The sequence below is a fragment of the Phacochoerus africanus genome, chromosome 3, assembly GCF_016906955.1.
Source record: "Phacochoerus africanus isolate WHEZ1 chromosome 3, ROS_Pafr_v1, whole genome shotgun sequence".
NCBI lineage: Eukaryota > Metazoa > Chordata > Mammalia > Artiodactyla > Suidae > Phacochoerus > Phacochoerus africanus.
The window spans coordinates 21,696,902-21,720,597 of NC_062546.1; the positions used below are offsets into that span (position 1 = coordinate 21,696,902).

Consider the following 23,696-nt stretch of genomic DNA (forward strand, 5'->3'; position numbering starts at 1 on the left):
ATAAATAAACGAACTGAGTAAATGAACTGGATTTTATGGTACACTAGTGTATTCAAGGTCAGCCATATAACTTTTATGACTAACAAAGGCAAAAGGAACATACTTCATATTTGTTGTAGTCCTATTGACCCCACAAGGCAAATATCAACCAAGCTTGGCCAAAAAGGAATGTATTCACCTACGCACCAGATTCAAACTATTAAGTGTCCTACCACACCTGAATCACAAGAAAGAAAGACAGGTTCTGCCTGCATTCCTCCCCAAAAGTGAAAACAGTTTTTGCCAGTCTATCCAAAAAAAAAAAAAAAAATACCCTGCCTACCCCTACCACCACCACAGTTCTTATCTTTTACACTTGCTCTTACACAGCAGCCATATCCACTTGTTACTTAAATTTAAATTAAATTAGAAATTCAGTTTCTTAGTTACACTAGTCACACTTCAAGTTTTCAATATCACATGTGGCTAATGGCTATCATATTGGACACTGCAGATACAGAACAGTTCCATCACTGCAGAAATTTCTATTTGACAGGGCTGCCTTAGATACTACACTTTTATTACAACTCTGACTACAGATTCCTCAAGGGAAGGGGCTGTGTCTTATTTAATATCCCCAGTTTATACAGCAAAGTACATGTCATACAACAAGCACTCACTGTACATCTAACTGAATATCTCAAACATAGTAGACTACTCTGTCCACTCCCCTCCATCCCCAACATACAAACATTCACACACACACAAAACAACAACAACAAGAAACAAGACATCCTCTCAGGTGGGGGTGGAAGGGGATACTGTGTCCAGAGGAAGGAGACCTGCATTCCAATCCTAGGTGTGCTACAGCCAACCATGTACTCCTAGGCAAGTTAACTACTTTCTTCATCTATAAAAACTTAAACTCCATGTATCTTAATTCTAAAACTTTTGGTCATCTTGCACCAAAGAAAATCACGCATTCTATCTAAAAAGCCTTTAGACATGTCAGGGAACTACATCTGCTAACACTGATGGGTACCTCAAATTAAAAAGAATCCAGGAGTTCCCGTCACGGGGCAGTGGAAACGAATCCAACGATGAACCATGAGGTTGTGGGTTCAATTCCTGGCCTCGCTCAGTGGGTTAAGGATCCAGTGTTGCCATGAGCTGTGGTATAGGTCACAGATACGGCTCAGATCTGGCGTGGCTGTGGCTCCAGCGTAGGCCGGCAACTATAACTCCGATTCAACCCCTAGCCTGGGAAACTCCATGTGCCACAGGTGCAGCCCTAAAAGCAAAAAAAAGGAATCCATTTTTGGGTCTCAGGCTATCATAATTAGAGTCACTTTTGGTCTTTAAATGAGCATGTGTAGTTTTCACCTTTTCTTGCAGCTCAACTAGAGACTTAAACCTCAGGCTTAAAGATTGAGTTTCTTCCATGTGCTGAGGCCAGAACTGGATACTCTGCCCATATCTGATCAGAGAAATAGGGCCAAGTTTCTTGAGTATCTGAATATAGCATTAATTGCTCCATCAGTTTCCACCATTAGCATTAGCCTAAAATTTGGGAAAATGGCAAAAAAAACTGAACCAAGAAAATAGTTCTACAACAATCTGTATTCTGTTAAGAATGTCATTATGTGAAATGTTTTTTTTCAATCCATATACTTCATATTTAACTGCTATAAAAAAACTTCCCCCAAAAAAACCCCACAAAAAAACAAAAAAACTGGGATTGTCCAAATACTTTTTCATACTGACCACACACACTTCACTTACGCAATTTTCTAAATCTTACATGGCTTTAAGACCAGCCAAATACAAATACAATCAGAATTACTGGCCTGCCTTCCTTTATAATTTGCAAATATGGTGGGCAATAGCAGTTCAGAAATTCTGTAATAATATATACCAAGTGTGTCAATTCCTCGGATATCAAGGTTTTAATCTTAAGTACTCAGGTCATCTCTCCTGGTGAATAGGATGAACTACTACCAAAAGCACTTCCATCAACTAGTATTTACCAACTAAGTAATAACGTTCAGTGGATGACAACTAAACATTATTTTGGACAGTACAGTGTTTAGGAGGGAACATATGCAAAGGCCTAAGGGCAATAAAAAGGTTTCCACCACAGAACTGACTGCATTTGATTGTGATAAAACTAGGTATTAAAACCCAACCAGTGTTGACTGTGCATAGTTAGTCCTTCCTAGAGTCTTGCTGGTGGTAAGAACTCAATATGTTTATTCAACCGCTGAATGGATAAATTAATGAACGTAACTAGAGTATTTTCAAGCAAAAAGAACAAAACTTGATAGACTAAGAACACCGAACACCTTTTGCAAAAAAAATGGAAATGGAGAAGAATCTGTGTGCAGCATGCAGTCTAGGATACAAAAGGCACTCAAACATTCCATTCAGTAAAACCATTGTGAAACTGTACGTCAAAGTACTGGGAGAAATACAAAGATGAGATGACATGGTTCAAGTTGCTCACAATCTAGCAGAAAAGAAAAACACAACACAGAAAAATGACTCGTAAATTCCATTATGATGATGCCAAAAAGCACACAGGAAAGCCCCAAGGTGGCTGGAGGTCAAGGGTGGGGGTCAGAGACAGAGGCATCTTGAATGTTGGGAATGCTGGGAGTTATGCAGCCAGAGACAGGAGGAAAAGGCTACGTGCATGTGTGTAAGAAAGAGCAGCATTGTGTGGGTCTGGGTGGAGCAGGGAGAAAGCATGGAGGATAGTCTAAGCAGAGGAACGGCATATGCAAACAAGACTCAAGAGTTTAGAAACACTATACTCATGAGGACTGTGTATTCAGGAAAATGGCAAACTGACAGTTTTGCATGAGATGCACGCACTTTAAAAGGTCCAGCTGACTCAGAAATCCTGTACAGAAAGTTACTTCCCAACCCCAACAGGCTTTCACAAGGTATAGTAGTCAGTGGGCCTAATGAAAAGATCTCTGCAGGTGGAACGTGCATTTTTAACAAGCTCACAGAGGATTCTCCTACACACTTAAACTGGGGAAACACTGAAATGTTTTACTGAGATGCAAAATGATCTACTGCAGCAGTTCCCAAACTTTGCTGCACGCTGAATTCATGAGGGGATCTTTAAGAAACACTGCTGTCTCCTCACCAATCCTGCTCCCAAACATGCTGACTTAATTGGCCTGGCCATGCTACCTGGGCATCAGGAATCTTTAAAAGCTGCCCCAGGTGATTTTTCCGTGCAGTGAAGTTGGAGAGCCACTGACCTAATTGCTAAGAACTTGAATCTGGAGTCAGACTGGCTGGGTCCAAATTTACCAGCTCTCTGACCTTGGGCAAGGAAGTCACCTAAGCATTCAGGGCCTCAGTTGCCTCGTCAGTAAGATGGGGATAATCATCCTCCTTTACCGAGTTGTTGTGAAGTTAGATGAGGTGAACGTAATGGGCTGGCACAACGCCCGGTGTGGAGTAAAGCGCTTAACGAGGGTTAGATGTGCCTTCTCATAATTAACTCTTTCTCCTCCTAATGTCACCGTGTAATGGGCAGCATCGTCCCGACAGGGCGGCAGCCACTCGACCAACCTTGCTGCTGGACCAGATTCTAAGCCGGAGTTGTCTAGCTCTGCTCCAGACCCGCCCCCTCCCCCAGGCTGCCAGAAGAGAGTTTTCCCGACCCAGGCAGCCCCTAGGTTTGCAGAGAGCCGACAGAAGCTGCCGACTCCAGGGCCAGGCGCACCCCCCACCCCCCGCCAAAATGCAGAGATATGCTTCCAAAGGCTGGGGCCTTAGAACCACCGGGGCCGAGATACAAAGCTTAGCCATCCCTGGGCCGCCTGGAGGGGAGGAGAGGGGAGGGTCCGGCCGCGATGGGGAGGGCCGCCCGGTTACCTGAGGCGACGGGCGGGGCCCGCATCGCTGGGGCGGGCGCCGTCGCCGCCGCGGGCCGCACTCGGCCTTCCGCCTCACGCCACCCGCGCCATAGGCCCGGTGCTTTCGCTGTCCCGGTAGGCTGTCCGCAAGCGGTCACTCCGTCTACACGTCTGCGACTCTCCGAGGGCGCCAGGGACGACGAAGGCCGGTAGGGCCAGCCGGCAGTGCTCTGCTCAGGCAACTTCCGACTGCCAGCAGCTGCAGCGTTAAATAACTCCCGGAGTCGAATGGACCACTGCGCGTGCGCGCTGCGCCTGATCAGTGACTTCTGAAGGGCCGAAGCGGCGGCGTCAAATAATTCCCGAGACACGGAGCTGGAAGCTGCGCGTGCGCAGCTATCCCAGTTCACCGCGCGGGGCAGAGTCCCTCCTCCCTTTCCGGATGTAGAGGAGCAGTGAAGTGACGGGTGCTCTTACCTCATCGCAATACAGGTCCTTAGGCATCAGTCGGGACTCCGCCTGTTTTAGGTGCGGACAGAGTAAGCGTCTTCTCTGAAAGATTCTGCCTCCCACTCAGGTTCTAGGAATTCATCACGTCCCACCATTACAGCACCCTTCCCTTTGAAATGTTGCCCTTTACCAGCTGCCCCCTTTATAGCATTACAAGCAATACTCAATTCCAGGCCAGGTGTGGGTTACAAAGATGAATCAGACATCAGATTCAGAGACAGCCATTAAGGAGATGAGTCTGACATAGGCTACGAGATATTACTAATAGTAATAACAACAGCAAGAGATACCAGTTTGAGCACCTACGTTACACCGCACATTTTGTAAACAGCACTACTTGCAATCATTTGGTTCCAACTTCAACGAGGGAAACACCACCAGAGAGTTAAAGCTCAAATGCCTTGGACATGTAAAGGAGAAAACTTGGGCTGAGAAAGAAGAGAGAAAACCTGGCCTTGAGAACTTCCTTGATATTCAGAGAGGAAGGGATCATTCTGAGTAGTGCTTAAGTCACCGTGTCTGAAAAGAGCAGAATGGAAAAAGATGCTGACTCCTCCTCCTTACCCTCAGAAGAGACCATGGAGGAAGGCCTGACAAGGGAACTGGTATCTTTACAGGAGAAAAATAAAGAAATACATATATATATATATTTGTCTTTATAGGGCCGCACCCACAGCATGTGTAAGTTCCCAGGCTAGGGGTCTAATTGGAACTGTTGCTGCCGGCCTAGGCCAGAGCCACAGCAACTCGGGATCCAAGCCACGTCTGCAACCTGCATCACAGCTCACGGCAACTCCGGATCCTAAACCCACTGAGCAAGGCCAGGGATTTAACCCGCAACCTCATGGTTCCTAGTCAGATTCACTTCCGCTGCGCCATGACAGAAACTCCAAGGAGAAGTATATTTCCTCAAGATTTTGTCGTTCCCCCCCCCCCCCCCGCCCCACACACCCAGAAAAGTAGCTAGAGGGGAGAAGAAGAAAGAGAATGTTCCAAGACTAGAACAAGGCTATATCCGGGACACTTTGTGAATCAAAGCAATACACTTCCATTGTAAGAGGCAAACATTGTAAAAGGCTCTCAATATTTATTCCAACCGCTTATCCTTTGCCTTTCTAAACTACAGAGACTGAAAAGCAAAGCATGCAGTTCCCTTGAAGCTAGGAGAGGCAGTGAGACAAACTTCTGGTCAATAAGATGTAAGGCAGGAGTCCCAGTGGAGAGCTTGAATAAAAGAAGTCTTTAGAGAAGTTTGTGACCTTAACCCTTCTGCTATTTGATGCTTGGAACTGAGATGTAATGCCTGGAGGTGCAGTAGTCACCATGGGACCATGAGGAGGATTGTGCCAAGGAAGGTAAAACAGAAGGACAAAAGAAGCCTGGAGTTCCCATCATGGCTCAGTGGTTAATGAATCCAACTAGGAACCATGAGATTTCGGGTTCGATCCCTGGCCTCCCTCAGTGGGTTAAGGATCTGGCGTTGCCATGAACTATAGTGTAGGTCGCAGACAAGGCTCGGATCTGGCGTTGCTGTGGCTCTGGCGTAGGCCAGCAGCTACAGCTCCGATTGGAACCCTAGCCTGGGAACCTCCACATGCCTCAGGTGTGGCCCTAAAAAGACAAAAGACCAAAAAAAAAAAAAAAGAATATGGCTTCCACATAAATTGTAAGATTTTAAGGACTAATGTACTGACCAAGAAAACAAGATTTAATATTAGATTAGGGGTGGTAGGGGGAAGATGTAAGTAAGTCATTCTTTAAAGCTGATATTATAATTCTGCACCTTTTTATTTGCCAATTTTTAAAAATTTTTGAGGGCTTCTCTTAAGCCAACAGAAAAATAAAGTTTTAAGACACACAAAACATCTTGGGAAAATTTAAGACTAAAATCAGAACACTTTGGGGAGTTCCCATTGTGGCACAGCGGAGGCACGTCCAACTAGGAACCATGAGGTTGCAGGTTCGATCCCTGGCCTCACTCAGTGGGTTAAGGATCCAGTGTCGCCATGAGCTATGGTGTAGGTCACAGACATGGTTCGAATCCTGCATTGCTGTGGCTGTGGTATAGGCTGACAGCTGTAGCTCCGATCAGACCCTAGCCTGGGAACCTCCATAGGCCATGGGTGTGGCCCTGGAGACCAAAAATAAAATAAAATAAAATAAAATAAAATCAGAACATTTTGTAACATGTAGGGGAAGTGTGCATGCACAATTCTGAAGAGACATATACAGAATAAAACATTATGGATTCTCCAAACGGCACAATTCAAATTTGTTCTATGTCATAAATTCTAATTATAAATGTAGAATAAATTGGGGAGTTGTCTTCAGTGGAAACCATAAATCAAATTATCACTTTGTGTCATGTGTTTAATTACTGTGTATTAAAGGCACCGCACTCAAAAAAGAAAAAAAAAAAACCAAAGCAGTTGTATCACCCTTTTGTGGCAGACTTTTTTCCTAAGTTGGCCATGCCAATATGTATAACCCATCCCCAGTTCTTCTTACAAGGTAACCAACATCTTCCCCCTGAGAGACAGGATCCGTGTTCCCTCCCCTTGAGTCTAGTTGGGGTCTGTGACTGTTCCGGCCAGTAGGGTGGAAGGCATGTTATGGGACCTCAGGGGCCAGATCATAAAGGAGGATACAGCTTTTACCTGGCTTACCACCTTTTTGCAAAGCTCACCTTTCAAGCCCAGTCACCATGTTGGGAGGAAGCCCAGGCCCCAGGAAGAGAGCATGTGGAGATATTCTGGCTGACAACCTTAGATAACATCTTAGCTGACAACATCTGTGGCCAGATATGTGAATAAGGAAGACTTCAGATGATTCCAGTTCCTAAGCTTCAAGCCAACCTCCCTGAAACAAGCAGGGCAGAGATAAGATAACCCCAGCCCAAAAAGCAGATTCCTGAGCAACATATTATCATTGTTTTAAGCTATTAAGTTTGGGGTGAATTATATGCAGTCATAGTAACCGGAACACTTTTCAAGAGCATAACTGAGAAAAGTTGTTAACTGAACAGATACATGAGAGGTATGTCATCTGTAGCCAATTCCCCCCTTCTTTTTCTTTTTCTTCCTTTGTTAGTTGTGCAGAACTATCTTGGTGTGTGGATAACAGTTGAAAAAATCCACTTCTATTTCTCCTGAACCTAATGCAATACCAGCACAGTGGAAGTGCTCAGTGGACATTTGTCGGATGGATGGAAGATGCATTTTAGCTCAGCACTGAACCCACTTTCTTGCTGGGTTGTTAAATCTTAGTGAATGATATTCAGTTGTAGAGGAACTAGACCTAAGTAAGAGGTCCCCTGCCCCACACCCCGTGCCTTAAGTACCACATTTTGGATTGGTATTTCTCGAAATTTTCTAAGTGCCCCTCCAAGGCCAACAATGCCATCTTAGTGAGGTGCCCTAAACTAGACCAGGTCCCATGTGGGTCCTATTAGCCAGAAATTTCTATCTTGAAATTTTCTAAGTCTTGGAGTTCCCACTGTGGTGCAATGGAAACAAATCCAACTAGTATTCACAAGGATGTGGGTTCGATCCCTGGCCTCACTCAGTGGGTCAGGGATCTGGCGTTGCCGTGAGCTGTGGCATAGGTCACAGACAAGGCTCAAATCCCACGTTGCTGTGGCTGTGGTGTAGGTAGGCAGCTGTAGCTCCAATTTCAACCCCTAGCTTGGGAACTTCCATATGCTGAGGGTGAGGCCCTAAAAAGCAAAAAAAAAAAAAAAAAAAATTCTAAGTCTCACTCCAATGGTTGGGACTGACCAGAGCCACAAGTGCCATTCAGGCAGGTCTACCCAGTCCCAGACCAGGTCCATCCCCTGTGGGTCTCATTCTCATTTCTTCTTTTTGAAGAATTATTCAACTCTCTTTTTTTTTTTTTTTTAAACTTTTTAGGGCTGCACCTGTGGCATATGGAAATTCGCAGGCTAGGGGTCAAATCAAATCTGCTGCTGCCAGGGCACAGCCACAGCCACAGCAAGGGATCAGATCCAAGCTGCAGTTGCAGTTGCAACCTACAATGCAGCTGTAGCAGCACCAGATCCTTAAGCCATTGTGCCAGGCCAGGGATGGAACCTGTGTCCCAGTACTCCAGAGATGGCACTGATCCTGTTGTGCCACAGCGGGAACTCCATGTAATATATTTTTAAGCAAACTGTTTATACAGACAGGGACTATGCAAAAAATATTTGCCTGAAGCCTTGCCCACACTAGGATGGTCTTGGCTAGTGTCCTTCTCTTCTCCTCATAGTCCTTGTGAGCTCCTCTGAGTTCACTTCATTCACCCCTGAAAGCACCATTTTCCAGGCAGTCTTAATTGCCAACTTGAACCCCCATTGGAATGACTGCTGATGCCCCAGAAGATCCCCTTCAGTCAAAATGTCCAAATCACACATACTTATCCCACATGGGGGGAGTGTGCCTGTTCTTGTATTTGCTTGTTCATTTGTTTGTTTTATGTTTTATTTTTGACCACACCCACAGCATTCCGAAGTTCCCAGGCCAGGGAACGAACCCTCACCACAGCAGTAATCCAAATCACTGCAGTAACAGCACCAGATCCTGACCCACTGAGCCACGAGAGAACTACGGCTCTTTTATTTTGTCTTGTTTTGTTCTGTTTTGTATTTTTGCCTTTTCTGGGGCCGTTCCCTCAGCATATGGAAGTTCCCAGGCTAGGGGTCTAATTGGAGCTATAGCTGCTGGCCTACGCCAGATTCATAGCAACACAGGATCTGAGCCGCATCTGCGACCTACACCACAGCTCACAGCAATGCCAGATCTGAACCACATTTGCAACCTATGACATAGCTCATGGCAATGCTGATTCCTTAACCCACTGAGAGGGGCCAGGGATCAAACCTGGTCCTCATGGATACTAGTTGGGTTTGTTACTGCTGAGCCACAATGGGAACTCCTAAAAGGTTTATTTTTAAAAGTCAAGTCTATTACTTGTACTGTTCAAATTTTCTAGGGAAAATAAAGAAAGGGGGAAAAAATAAAGAGGAGTTCTCCAAACACTTCTACTTTGGAGCCTTCAACCCCAAAGTCTCCAAGACAAGGAAATACACACAAAACTTGGCCATCTTCTTGATTTGGTGCAGAAGAACCTTCAATAAGAAAAAACAAAAAGAGAAATATAGATCAATGGAACAGGATAGAAAGGACAGAAATAAACCCAAGCATCTATGGTCAACTAATCAATGACAAAGGAGGCAAGAACATACAGTGGAAGAAAGATAGTCTCGGAGTTGCCGTCGTGGTGCAGTGGTTAACGAATCCGACTAGGAACCATGAGGTTGCGGGTTCGGTCCCTGCCCTTGCTCAGTGGGTTAAGGACCTGGTGTTGCCATGAGCTGTGGTGTAGGTTGCAGACGCGGCTGGGATCCCGAGTTGCTGTGGCTCTGGCGTAGGCCAGTGGCCACAGCTCTGATGGGACCCCTAGTCTGGGAACCTCCATATGCTGTGGGTGCAGCCCTCAAAGGACCAAAAAAATAAATAAATAAATAAAAAATAAGAGACAAAAATAAATAAATAAATAAATTACATATGTTGGTTTCCACTGGACAGTAATGTTTTAGATCATACACTCCACAAGGCTCCTTCTCAGCTTTGTTCAGAGCTGTGTGACCAGCTTAGAGCAAGGCCTGGCTCAGAGTGACTGTCTCACACATATCTGGAAATAGAACTTACTGTTTATATTGTTGAATGTGATCTCCATGTGGACAGAACCTTTCTTACTTGTCATTATGTCGCGATTCTCAGCAAAGTAACTAACAAATATTTTTTGCATGGACAAACCTTCATTTTCCTAGCTCTCCATTCTCCTGGCTTGGTTCTGCTCTATAATCCTCACCAGCTGTTTCACTGGGGGCTCTGGTACCAGGCATCAATTTGCTGACAGGATCAAGGCTGTCCTTTCCCCTGATCCTGGTTGCTGGACCACCTCGGTCATACCCTGCAAAGGTTTCCTCAAGCTCAGAAGACCTAGGATGACTCCTGCTTCAGACACAACCTCAGTGAGAGGGACACTTGCTATTCTGGCGTTGACTGAAATACTCCCATCATCTCCGTCAAGGCCAGGTTCACAAGTTCAGTCCTCAAGACTGTTAATTCAGATGAGGACTATTTTAAGAAGCCTGGCTACTAGGCAATAATTTGAAACAGATGGAGGGAATAGTCAAATATCCTAATTTCCAGTTTTCCAGTACAAACAAGCATCTGACAGCCTCATGTGCTTGTGCTATTTATGAAATCAGCCTGCAACATCTTCCACTACTTGATACACCAGGAAATGGAAAACCAGTGGGGCCGCTCAGCAGAAGCTCATTGGTCCCTTTATTTCTCTGAACCTTGGTTTCCTCGTATATGAAACAGAAGATAATTAAATCGGCCTCAATGGGTCGTTGTGAAGACTAAATGGAGTACTTCTAGGTATAGGCTTAATTAGTAGAGCACATGGCATTTAATAAAAGCTCGATCAATGGAAGCTATGATTAACGCCAGCCCCACTGGGATGTCTTCAAATTAGCAAAGAAGTGAGTATTCATGGTGTCACATTAACAGATGAATCTGTCACAATGACATTTTATATTTGTTCTGCATTTTAACTGTCAACATGCTAGACATGCTCATCAAATAAAAATAGATGACAGGCACAAAGCACTCTGTGAGAGGCAGGTTAATCATCTTTGGGAGTTCCCTTGGGGTACAGTGCGTTAAGGACCTAGTGTTGTCACTGCAGCAGCTTGGGTCACTGCTGAGGCATGGGTTTGATCCCTGATCTGGGAATTTCCATATCCCTCGAGTGCAGCCAAAAATAAAAATAAAAACAATAAAAATGCATCACCTCATTTCATTATTACTGTTTGGGGTAGGTCCTATCCTGATGGTCAAACTACAGAGCCAGAAACTAAAGTTCAAGGAGACAAAGGAACATGCTCCAGGCCCCACAGCCACTAAAAGACTACATCAGAATTCAACAGACTCAATCATTTCAGTCGATTGCTTCTTTTTCCATTTTTAAAAGTTTTATTGAAGTATAGTTGATTTACAATGTTGTGATAATTTCTGTCTACAACCAAGTGACTCAGACACACACACATACACACACATTCTTTTTCAGATTTTTTGCTTTCTTTTTTTTTTCTTCTCTTTTTCTGGGCAGCTGCACCCATGGCATATGGAAGTTCCCGGGTCAGGGACTGAATCAGAGCTGCGGCTGCAACCTATGCCACAGCTACGGCAATGCCAGATCCTTAACCCACTGAGCCAGGCTGTGGATGGATCCATGCCTCAGCAGTGACCTGAGCTGCTGCAGACAACCCTGGATCCTTAACCTGCTGCACCACAGCGGGAACTCCAGATCAGTTGCTTCTTGATACAGGTGGAAATAAATATCCTGGTGACATGGCAGTTGTAGTCACAGGGCAGAGGGGCCTTGGAGAGCTATTCCTGGTGCCCATGGTCAAGGCCACCACAGGCTTCATCCCTCATCCGTAAACGCAGATTGAGCTCTTTGCCTGTGTCAGCCACTGTGCTGGTAAGTAACACCTTCAGTCTCTTACAGAGACTCATTTATCTCCCTCCAGTAAGGTCACAGTGATAGTCAATGTTAAGGGCTCTTAAGAAAAGGAAGACTAGGAGTTCCTGTTGTGGCTCAGAGGAAGCGAATCCGACTAGGAACCATGAGGTGGTGGGTTTGACCCCTGGCCTCGCTCAGTGGGTTAAAGATCCGGTGTTGCCATGAGCTGTGGTGCAGGCCAGCAACTGAAGTTCCAATTTGATCCCTAGCCTGGGAACCTCCAGATGGTGCGGGTGTGGCCCTAAAAAGGAAGATTAGAATTTGGTCACTCGGCCACGTCTTATAAAAATTCAGAGCAAAATGAACCCCAGGCCTTGCAGCAAGTCTGAGCGCTGCTTACAGCCAGGCCTTGTGGAGCACGAACATGGTTTGGAAACTGGAATCTCATCCTCTCCTTATGAAAGTTCAAGAAATGATTCTCTTAGGAGTTCCCATTGTGGCGTGGTGGTTAAAGAATCCGACTAGGCAGTTCCCGTCGTGGCGCAGTGGTTAACGAATCCGACTAGGAACCATGACATCGCAGGTTCCATCCCTGGCCTTGCTCAGTGGGTTAAAGATCCGGCGTTGCTCTGAGCTGTGGTGTAGGTTGCAGACACAGCTCGGATCCCATGTTGCTCTGGTTCTAGTGTAGGCTGGCAGCTACAGCTCCGATTAGACCCCTAGCCTGGGAACCTCCATATGCCGCAGGAGCGGCCCAAGAAATAGCAAAAAGACAAAAAAAAAAAAAGAATCCGACTAGGTCCGATCCCTAGCCCCGCTCAGTGGGAGGATCCAGCGTTGCCGTGAGCTATGGTGTAGGTCGAAGATGTGGCTCAGATCCTGCCTTGCTGAGGCTCTGGCGTAGGCCAGCGGCTACAGCTGCAATTAAACCCCTAGCCTGGGAACCTCCATGTGCTGCGGGAGTGGCCCTAGAAAAAGCAAAAAAAAAAAAAAATGCTTCTCTCACAATAGGAGCTCGAGGCTCTGCACCTTTGCACTCTACTGTTAAAGGGAATTAATTCCTCCATCTCTTCCGGTGTTGGTTCCAATAACCAATTACTTAAGCTCTTGCCATACTCAGAACCTCTCAAGAGGTAACCTGCCTGGCTTGGTTAGCACTGCTCTTGGTCCTAGACCAAGGTCATGGGTTAGGCCTACCCTTGGGTGATGGCACAAGTCCACTGAGCTGTGGTTGACCAGCTGATCCTAACTTGATTTGGCTGCCACCCTCATCACATGGCAGATGTTGGCCATCAGATGATGCCCTGCAGAGGCCTCAAAGGTCTCTCATCCTCCCAGTTCCCCGGGCCTGCTATCCTGGGGGAAAGCATGTTCCGGTCCCTGGTCCATGCTGTGATGGAGGCTGCACAGGCTGCCACCAGCGCCCAAAGGTGAGCCCCTTACTCTACTCGAATCACACTACCAGGTGAGGCCTTCTCTGTACATCTCTTTCCTCTAATATGGAAACCCTGTAAAGGCAGGGGGTTGCTCTTTTGTTTTCTTTCATTTACCATTTCCTAGAATTGTGCCTGCCCCAAAGTGACACTTGATGTGAATCAAAGGAGAGGCAGAGAATCCAGTCTGGGTGGAGGTCTAGCCAGTGAAGGCTTCCTGCAGGAAGTGACCCAAGCTGAGCCAGGCAAGCATCTGAAATGGGAGGACATTTCTGGCACACGGGCCAGGAAAAGGGGAGTGTGTTCAGGAACCTTACGTGGAAGTGTGACTGGGGCCTATGGCACTTTTGGGGCCTGAGATGAGGGTACACGGGCAGACCGCGGGCCCCGCGTGTCTCCCCTGAGCATGGGAAGCCTATGCTGGGGCTGAGGGTCCGGTGGGTGAGGGTAGCAGAGGGCAGACCTCAGAGGCTGGGGCAGGGGTGAGCATCATTTATAATTTGAAAGTGAGCAAGTCAATGATCAGGTTATTGAGACCTTATTGGGTGCCGGGGGCTGCAAAATCAGTGCTTTAATGCATTTCTTCACTAACCCCCTTGTCCAGGGATACCAGGATGCTGTGGAAACACGGCAAGGAATGATGGAAACCCTCACAAGCTGACCAGTCTAGCTAATTACAAAGGAAATTCTGGTACCCATGGGCCAAGCCACGGTCAGAGACGATGTCACTACCACCATGTGACTCGCTCCCCTCCACTTCACCAACCATGGCCCTCTCGCCTCTTCCTTTCCTCCCGCTGCTCCATCACTGTCCCCTCTTACTGAACACAGTAAAAAGGGCATCAGTGACCCCCAGGCTATAGGACTGAGGTAGGGGGTCAGGAAAAGCAAGAGAGAATAAACAGAATAAAGCAGAGGGGAATGGGGCGTGGACACTGCTACCGAAGCTGATGGGAAGCTGCTTGGAATGAGAGGGGATGGTTGGTTTCAAAGACGTCTCCAGATGCCAAGGTGATAACCAGCACGGACATCTCACTGAAAAGGAGGGGCTTTGGCCAAGTTGGGGGACATGGGCCTAGGGCCATGGTGGGATGAAACTGGTAGATGGGGGGGGGGGGGGTCATCAATAGAGCAAATAGGAGACATCAAATGGCCCTGGGGTAGGAACGAAGGATGGAGCAAGGCAGAAATAAGGACCTCTGCTGGAACCAGCTGGCAGAGTAGACCCTCCAGGCCCCAAGGATGCCTCCCGCTGAGAGAGGCCATCCAGGCACCGAATGTGAGCCTGACCACCTGGTTTCTACCTCTGCCCCAGTCAAGGTGATCCAAGGTCAATGGAAAGAACAGACAGTGAACTCTTCCCTTTCCACCACGGCCTTTGGGAGAGTTCCTCTGTGTGGACACCTGCAAAACGAGCAGAGCACCACGTACCCACAGGGTGAAGCACGCCCGCACTGTTGACTCTAGAGCCACCCCAACCCTAGCCCTTACCCGCCCTTACACCTCCGGTTCTCCCAAGGGCAACTGTGCCTCGTACATCCCACTCCCAGTCCCGATCAAAACCATCTCCCCACAGTCACCCGGTGTCCCTTCACCCGCAGAGCTCGGGCTCTCTGCCTTCCTCGAGGACTGTGGCCCCTGGCTGTCTTTACCTCCACCTCTACCATTTCTGAAGCCCTGGTGCACACATTCCTCTACCAACAATTCCAGCAATTCCCTTCTCTCCTAAGCCTGGGCTCCCCACAGCACTTGGGATCATCTGGCCCCATGTCAATTCTACGGCCCAGCCCACATCCCTGGGTCAAGCCTCAGGGATGTGCTAAGAGGAAGGTCTCAAGGAATAAAAACTGGAAGACCTGCCCTGTGACCTCATGGCTCCATACCCAGCCTTGCTGGCACATGGAGACAGGGATTAGAAAAAGAAAAACGAAAAAACATGCAGCAGGGCAGTTTCGAGATTTATTTAAGTGGGTGAGAAGATAAGATGCACGGCACACAAGACTTCAACAGGAACTCCTGGTTCTAAAAAGTTATACTAGGAGCAAATGGGAGACAGAGAAGCCACGGGATGACCTGGTCCAGATGGGAAGAGACAGTCTTCCTGGTCAGCAGTGTTCTGAGGCACCTGCTGGGAGCCAGTAGAAGGTCTCCAGCTCTGAACCCCAAGTCCCTGGAGCCCCAGAACTTCCCCTCTGCCCTGTTCACACAGAGGGCAGAGTCCTTCCACACTGTGCTGAGGCAACAGAAGAGAAAGGTTTGGCGATGGTCATGCGACAACATCCTGCTTCACGCTGCTAAGCCAGTGTCCGCGGTCAGCCCCTAAATACCTACAGGAGAAAGTCAGATGAGGCTGGTAGCTTGGCACTGCCATCTCAGAAACACAGGCCGACGCAGCCCTTTGGCAGTAACTCACCATGAGGAGGACCCTCCGGGGGAGCTGGGACCCAGGTCCTCACCTTGAGAGGGCGAGTGCTTCTGACCCCCGAGGCTTCTTCCAAAGCAGCACCCCTAGAGCAATGAGGAGGCCACAGACCAGGAGGGCATGACAAGAGTTTGCTCCCCAATATTACCTCATCTATTTTTTTTTTCTTTTCTCTTTTTAGGGCCGCACCCACAGGATATGGAAGTTCCCAGGCTAGGGGTTGAATCAGAGCTATAGCTGCCATCCTAGGCTACAGCAACGCAGGATCCAAGCTGCATCTGCGACCTACACCACAGCTCATGGCAATGCCAGATCCTTAACCCACTGAGCCAGGCCAGGGGCTCGCATACTCATGGATACGAGTCGGGTTCATTTCCGCTGAGTCACAAAGGGAATTCCAATATTACCTCATCTTTCTTTAAGGTGACATCCATGAAAGCGTCTCCAATTAGTCAGAGATGAGCTACAGTGTTTTTTTCCACACCAAACTTGGCTCAAAAAGGAATCTCAATGCTCCCAGAGAAGAGTCAGAATGAACACTGTCTTGGAGAAATGGGTCTTCTCAGGGTGAAAGAGTAAAGGGAATTGGCAGAGAGATGGCTAGAGAGCTTGTTCTCTCCTACTGTTCAGCCCACCACCCAGCAGCCGTCCCCCACTCCCCAGAGCCATCACTTATCTGTGCACCTGACTCCCCGGTGCTCGTGCTCACCCCTGCCTCAAGTCACCCTTGTGTGCCTCCCCTCCCCTCGAAGCCCTTCCTGTTGCCTATGACACCCGCCCCTTCAAAGGCCTGCCCAGTCCACCACCTCCAAAGAGCTGCTTCCCCTAGAAAGTCTTATGCCAATCACTATGTACCCACCCCCAACACCATACTTATTCATTATGCGTAATTCATCCTGGCTCCTTACACCCCCTAAAGTATCTCAACACGACATGACACAGCCTGGCTCTGATAACAGGAAGCTTAGGCTTGGAAGTCTCCTGTCACTGCCTGTCACACGCAGCTCCCACTGCCTGAGTGCAGAAAGCATGGGCTGGAGAGAAGCAGGAGTGTGTGAAAGCGCCAGCATTTGAAAGGGACAGGTATGGACCCTCCAAATTCGGGAAACTGCTTTCCACAATTCCTCTCCCTGCATTATCAACGACCAGAGCACGGCCAGCCCGTGGTCACTTTTGAATGCAGGTGCACGCGAGGCAGAGAGAGATCTACAAAGATGAGCAGGTGCCAGTGGCCTAGAGGATACATTGAGTCTAGCAAAAAGACTCGGCCAAGCACAGAAGCCCAGGGGTGGCCATTCTTTCCTGTGAAAGCCCAACAGGACCTCCCTGCCAGAGGGAATCAAAGAGGAGTCACTTTGGGCAAAAACAGTGAGAAAATATCATGGCTAGAAATTATAGGCATTTTGCGGTCCTAAGTACCACAAAATCATCTCTGTCATAGCTTGGATTTTCAAATGAAGAAGACAAGGTCGCAAACTGAGATGGCGGCAAAAGGGGCATCAAACTCAGAGGGAAAGCATCTCTGGTCCACCCACTTTCCATCCCAACGTGCTCTGCCCACGCTCGAGGGACGGAGGGCAGACACTCCAGAGCCGGAGCTCCCAGTACCCAAGTGGGACACGAGGCCCACCCCTGGCGGCCACTGAAGACACGTGCAGGGGTGATCGAGGTTGCTTGGGGCTGAGGTGGTGAGCAGATCTGGGACTCGTGGGTGCTGCCTTCATCTCACCTCTCAGCTCCCCTCCATCTGCACCCAGGGCCCTGAGAACTCACATGACTACTGTGAGGACCCAACACTCCAGAGGATGGACCAGAGCTCTCACCTCAAGGACATTGCGGTCTATAGCGCTCCTGACACCACAACTTCCACGACGGCCTCTGCACACTGTGGACTCATCTGCATCAGACAAGAAGCTGAGAATGAGCACCTGCCTTGCCCCTGCTCATAGAGCACATGGCAGGCAGCAGAAAAGGGCTCAGCACAGAAGCCGCCAGACAGTAAGCACTCTGCAGATGCTGGCAGTGATCATTTCCTGAATAGACACACCGTTTCCTCATAAAAAAGAACAGTAGTTAACTCTAAAGAGGGAGACAGCGGATGGCCTGCGGCAGGGTGGCCAGTGCTAATCAGCGTGCCGTTCACCAGTGGTGGGCAGAAAAGGGTGTCAAGGCCAGGCCCATGGGAACATGCCATGGCCGAGTGGCAGCAACTGAACATTCAGGGGAACTCAAGCAGCACATGTAGTCCGGTTCCCAACAGCAGGGCAGGAAATAAAAGCCCCAACAATGACACTAATGCACACAGGACAGCCCCTGAAGCCCTGGAGGCTCCAGGAGTATGAGGGGAGCAGCAGGAGGGTGGGAAAGCTCCTGGAACTGCAGGGTAAGGAGGCAGACTCTCCAAGCGTGGGACAACCCGCCCACGCTCCTTCCACCCGCACTGCCTACCAACGGGCCATGGGCAGCCGGTGATCATGTCCGAGTGCAGGGGCAGGGAAAGACGGGAGCTTGCTGGAAAAGGAGGCCCATGGAAAAGGCCTGGGAGTAGTGAGCCCAATGGAGCCCAAGGACCCAGCAACTGCTTCCAGTCCCGCACAAAGCCTTCCCCGTGGCCCAGACAGGAGAGGCCTCCGAAGGAAAAGTGAAAGAGGTCTCAGGTTGTAAAAGACAGATGCTATGTGATCTGAAGACAAATGGCCTCATTTGAGTCCTGCTTTCCAGAGGGTGAAACCAGAGGTAAGAGAAGGTCCCAAAGCTAGGAGGCAGCAGAGAAGTGACGGAGACCCACGTACAGGTGGATATGCCAAACTCCCTTCCCTGCTTCAATTCACACGTTCTGCAGCCAACATCTGAGGAAGAGCTCTCAGAATCAAGGACATAAGTAGAAACCAGGTGTGTTCCTGAAGGCCCCAGAGAAGGCCAGGACGAAGCCACCCTCGTCACTCCTCTACCTACTTCCCAGATAACATCACACCAGGGGACCTGGGGGCACTTGCGGGATGCCAAGCCCCAGACCTCCAATGAACAGAGCTCACCTCTGCAGCACTGTGGTCCAGCCCTTTCTTAACAGGATGGTGACATCTCTCAAGGGCCCCTCTGCCCGGTGCTGCCTCCTCTGCAACAATCAAGAAGCCCTGGGTGAGCAACCCAGATGCCACCTGGTCACATGTCCCGAGAAGCCCAGGCAACGTATCTACGTATCTGGTACAACAGCTAGCCACTTCATGAATGGGGGCTGTCGTTACCATCCCATGAGCCACACCATCTTCTTGTGAGCAGGAAGGAAACTGACTACCCCCCACGGGACGACAATTCATCTGCATCTGAGGCAGAGGAGACTTTTCAGATCAGCTTTTGTGCAGTCTCGGATGACATGGTATAGGTTTGGGAAGGTGAATCTTGAAGAGGATGGAAAATCCAGGACAGGTTTGGGAGCGTGCAGCACCTGACAGGCAGTGCCTGGTCTGGACGGGGAGGGCAAAGGGGCAGGAGCACCTTAGGTCGCCTTCGAGGTGAGGTCTGGTGTCTATTTAAGTCTCCCCGGGTGACCTGGGCTCTATCTCATGCCAAGGGGCCTCAAATGGATACATACCGGTCACCAGGGAGAATAATTCCAAGAAAAGGAAACACAAGAGGTACCCCCACCTTCCCCCATCTGGCTGGCTAAGACGCAGTCCTTTTCTGATTCCCCATGACGGGATGGCCTCACCACATCCCCGGGGTGCACCTCTCCTTTCCGTCTCTCTCCTGCTGGGTGGTTGTGGTACAGCCGCTGAGCCTTGGACACGTGCCAGGTACTGAGCCTATGGGGAGGCAAGACTCAGATGCCGACCTTGAGATCAGAACAGAGAGACAAAAAGCCAAGAAAATCAATGATTTTCACAAAGTACGACTAGAACCCCCATCTCATGTTAAGCCACTTCCCAGACTACAGCACACCAGGAAACATGCTAGACTGGCAAGGGAGGCAGATGTGGCTTTCTGGAAGGAGGTCCCTGGTGAAAATTACCCAATTATGGGTTCATGGCCCGCCCATATCTCCTTAGACACAGTCTATGCTTCATCGCCCTTTTTAAAAAGCTTCTCGGCAACGAGCACTAAGCCTCTCATAGGGAGCACTCAACACACACCAGGTACCAGGAGGCCTCTAAAAAGCGGTGGGGGGGGGGGCGGTGTGTGGGAAAGCTCCAGAATTTATAAGGGACACAACAGGCCCTCCAAACACGGGGAGGCACTTTCAGCAGGTCCTCTCCCTGTGCTATCAACGACTGGGGCACTGGCAGCCCATGACCACTTTCAAAGGCTGGGGCAGAGAAGGGCACGAGGAGAGCCAGGCAGAGGAGAGCCAGGCAGAGGAGCCCACATCAGCAGCGGGCTCTCTGCCCAGGCTGGGGAAACAGGCCCAGCCAGACCCAGGACCCCAAGGGCCACCCTCACCTCATGGCAACAGCCCATCTCCCCTCATCAAGTCAGGGCTGGGGAAGACCAACTTCAGATGACAATGCCTCAATTGTTTATCACCCCACAAATACCAGCTGAGTACCTACTGTGGACCAGGCATTATGGGGTCAAAAAGGAAAACACAGACCAGGCTTCTGCCCCCTCACCCCCCACCCCAAAGAAAGTAAAGCTCAGGAGAAAGAAATAACTCACCCCAGATCCCACAGATAACGAGGAGCTGAGTCAGGCTCTGACCCCAGGCCCTCCTGGCCCCCAGTCCCAGCCCCATCCTCCTGCACCAGGACTTGGCAGACAACTCCCACATTCCCCCCGCCCCCCGGAGCCCCAGAACCACCCCGCTGCGCTGGGGCAGGAAGGCCACAGCCCCAGGAGCAGCAGCACTTACCCAGGGGGCACTCAGCCCCTGCAGTGCGGGTCCGGGTCCTGCAGGAGAGAACGGGGAGCCGGCTGAAGCAGGGCCCGCAAAGCCGTCCGAGGGAGGGTCTTCATCTGCGCAGGGCCTGGGCAGGGAAAGCGTGGGCAAGGGCGTGAGTGCAAAGCAGGGGGACAGGAAGCCGGACTCTGCCCCTCTGGGGCCCTGGGCGCGTCCTCAATTTAAAGCGCAAAGGACCCATCTGTAAAATGGAGATTTTTAACACTTTCCTTTAAAGGTTACTGAGAGAACAGGGGCTACAGATTTGGTTTCATCCGACCAGCGGCTTTGCGGGATGAAACGCTTTACTCAGAGTGATGGGTGGTGAAAGGCAGCGGACGCCGATGCTCCTCGGGCCCCACACGACCCCCTGCGGGAGGACCTTGGGCCCACGCGTCGCCGGGCCTGCTTCTCGCTATCACAGCTGGGACAAGTCTCCCCAAGGGGCGGGTGAGGCCGGGGGACCCGATACTCTGAAATGGCACCGGCCGGACACGAGTCCTGAGAAGTCCACACGCGAGGGAGGGGATGGGCTGCGAGGGGACCTGCGGCCGGCGCTCCCCGCCCTCTCGGGCCTCGGTCTCCCCTCCTGTCGGGGGCGGGGAGATGGAGCACGGGCCTTGCAGACTGCCGGGGGTTCTGGGCAGCGCGGCCCCGCACTGACTTACCTGGGGCGCCGGGACTGTGGCAGCGGGTCGAAGAAGACTGCGCGAGAAGATGCTGGATGGATCGGGGATGCCTCGGATGCAGGACCCGCCCTTCATCGCTTGGGCGCCGGCGGAAAGGCAGTCAGGGCCCGGGCTGCGGCCCAGAGCGGCGGCTCCTCGGGCGGAACCCGCGCAAGCGGTCTCTTCGGCGCCCCCTAGTGGGTTGGAGCTGAAATTCTGACCCGTCTAGTATCCAAGTATCCATCTTGCCTTTTCCCAACTACCCACCGGATTGGTTACGACATCTGTAGTTTTGACCTACCGGCTCCTTCTCCCTGATTTTCTTGCCGCATTCACCCTTCTTGTTGAACTCTGTCTAGTTGGGAATGTCAATAATGTCTCCTGCCCTCTTCTGACAAAGGGTTGAGCAGGGACCCAAGCTGGGGAATCTATATTTTCTAACTAAATTTTGTATTTCAAGTGTGAGAAAGCAAGGGTCCTACGGGAGCTTGGAGGCTAGCTGTGAACTGGTAGAGTCATACTTCAATCAGTTTCCACAGTAAGACGGATTCTTGGAGGTGGTGCGCCGCAGTGGGGTATTGAAGGGCTCAAACAGAGAAGGGGGGATGGGAAGATGTTCAGAAAAGGAAGAAAAAGGAAGACTCAGAAGCTGATGTGGGGGAAGGGACGGGGGAGTAGATGTCTATGTTGGGATGTGAAGAAGTTAGAGGCTGGATAGAGCATCTCATTGCATGGCCTGTAAGAGATGATCTTCAAGTGTTTATACAAGAAAAGAAAGATAAATTTTCATTGTTGCAGTGGGAGAAGGACTCACCTGATTCTGAAGTGTAAGAAAAATTCCATGTGTCTGCTTTTGGATCTTGAGGGCTTAAAAAGTGAGGAAAAAATGATCCTTACTGAAAAAATGACAACTGAAATGATCCAAATAAAGTAAAATGGCAGAAAGTGAGGATACCCATATTTAAAGTGACATAGGCAAACAATTTTAGGAATAAAAAAAGGACTTGGGACAGTCAGAGGAGAGAGTAAAAGGTTAGAGAACAATGTGTTTGACTTAATGCCCATAAAATTTTAAATTTAGGTAAAATGAGCACATTCCTGGAAAATATTTGACAGACGTGCCTTAAGGAAAAATAGAAAACCTAAATAATTGTATAATACTTTAAAAAATTGAATCTGTGGTTAACAATCTTCTCACAAAGAAGACATCAAACCCAGGTGTATTCATACGTAAGTTCAACAAAGCTTTGCAGCCTTACACAGTCTCCCAGACAATAAAGAACAGTTCTCAGTTTGCATAATAACCACGATCCCCAAATTAGACAAGGTCAATAAAAGAAAAGGCTAGACGTTCCTGTTGTGGCTCAGTAGGTTAAGAACCCAACATAGTGTCCATTAGAATGCAGGTTTGGCCTCACTCAGTGAATTAAGGATCCGGTGTTGCTGTGAGCTGTGGTGTAGGTCCCAGATGCGGCTGTGATCCCGCATTGCTGTGGTGTAGGCTGGCAGCTGTAGGTCAGATTCGACCCCTAGGCTGGGAACCTTCATAATATGCCTTGGGTCCTAAAAAGCCAAAAAAAAAAAAAAAAAAAAGAAAAGGAAGGAGATGGGTCTTGGCCGAGCATCCCAAGCAGGACAAACCAGAGCCCCTGAGGTCCACACATGTTCAACACCTGGGCACCTAGGAGCCTATGCACAGTCAACACCTCCCAACCCACCCCAAGATGAGAGATCTCTGTGGTAGGTAAGTCTCCCCAAACCTACAAAAAGGTGGAAGTAACTTTGAGAATTAAGAGTTCTAGCGTCACCGGTCATGGAGTTAAGGGCTGAATTTCTCAGAGGGTTCTTCCACTTCTCGTACACCTTTCTCTTGTTCTAATGGATCTGCACGGGTGTCACTGTCACAGGTTTAAGTATCTTCTGCTTGTCCTCATGAAGCTTGGGGTGGGGGGACTCTCCTAAAGTTTTGCCCTTTAAAGATATTCTTGGAGTTTCCATCTTGGCGCAGCAGAAATAAATCTGACTACGAACCATGAGGTTGCGGGTTCGATCCCTGGCCTTGCTCAGTGAGTTAAGGATCTGGCGTTGCCATGAACTGTGGTGTAGGTCGCAGATGCAGCTCGGATCTGGTGTTGCTGTGGCTCTGGCATAGACTGGCAGCAACAGCTCCGATTGGATCCCTAGCCTGGGAACCTCCATGGGGTGCGGGTGCAGCCCTAAAAAGACAAAAGACAAAAATTAATATATTCTGAAGGGTCTTCATTAGAAGAACCTCCCATTTAAGGATTAGAATGGGGATTTTTGAACCCCCTCCTTCAGGATGGCAGGACATAGTGTGACTTGGCTGGAGCAGAGAGGGAAGTGCTAGGAAAACGTCAAGTGCTTTCCATGCTCAGCCGA

General features: G+C 49.2%; 1 protein-coding gene, 1 long non-coding RNA gene and 2 other non-coding genes across 11 annotated transcripts in view; all 4 read right to left on the reverse strand.

Moving 5' to 3' along the window:
* The window catches only part of RALGAPB (Ral GTPase activating protein non-catalytic subunit beta), a 102,430-nt gene extending 98,307 nt beyond the window's left edge, over positions 1-4,123 (reverse strand). For all 3 annotated transcript variants that reach the window (XM_047771107.1, XM_047771106.1, XM_047771105.1), the window contains exon 1: positions 3,874-4,123. The gene's annotated coding sequence lies outside the window, so the exon portion shown is untranslated. The remainder of the gene's footprint in view (positions 1-3,873) is intronic.
* Positions 4,124-15,279: 11,156 nt separating this feature from the next.
* On the reverse strand, positions 15,280-21,498 carry LOC125122595 (uncharacterized). 6 transcript variants are annotated; one of them, XR_007133848.1, is made up of 8 exons: positions 21,297-21,498; positions 20,602-20,716; positions 19,465-19,587; positions 18,791-18,870; positions 17,579-17,652; positions 16,163-16,294; positions 15,747-15,841; positions 15,280-15,660 (listed from the first exon to the last, which is right to left on the reverse strand). It is a non-coding gene; the product is annotated as an uncharacterized LOC125122595 (long non-coding RNA). The 6 variants fall into 6 exon arrangements; XR_007133851.1 differs by having other exon boundaries at positions 19,401-19,587; positions 21,297-21,465; XR_007133852.1 differs by having other exon boundaries at positions 19,483-19,587; positions 21,297-21,464.
* LOC125123783 (small nucleolar RNA SNORA71) lies at positions 16,807-16,940 on the reverse strand. Its single transcript, XR_007134161.1, has one exon. It is a non-coding gene; the product is annotated as a small nucleolar RNA SNORA71 (small nucleolar RNA).
* Positions 19,931-20,063, reverse strand: LOC125123785 (small nucleolar RNA SNORA71). The gene has a single exon (XR_007134163.1). It is a non-coding gene; the product is annotated as a small nucleolar RNA SNORA71 (small nucleolar RNA).
* Positions 21,499-23,696: the final 2,198 nt, after the last annotated feature.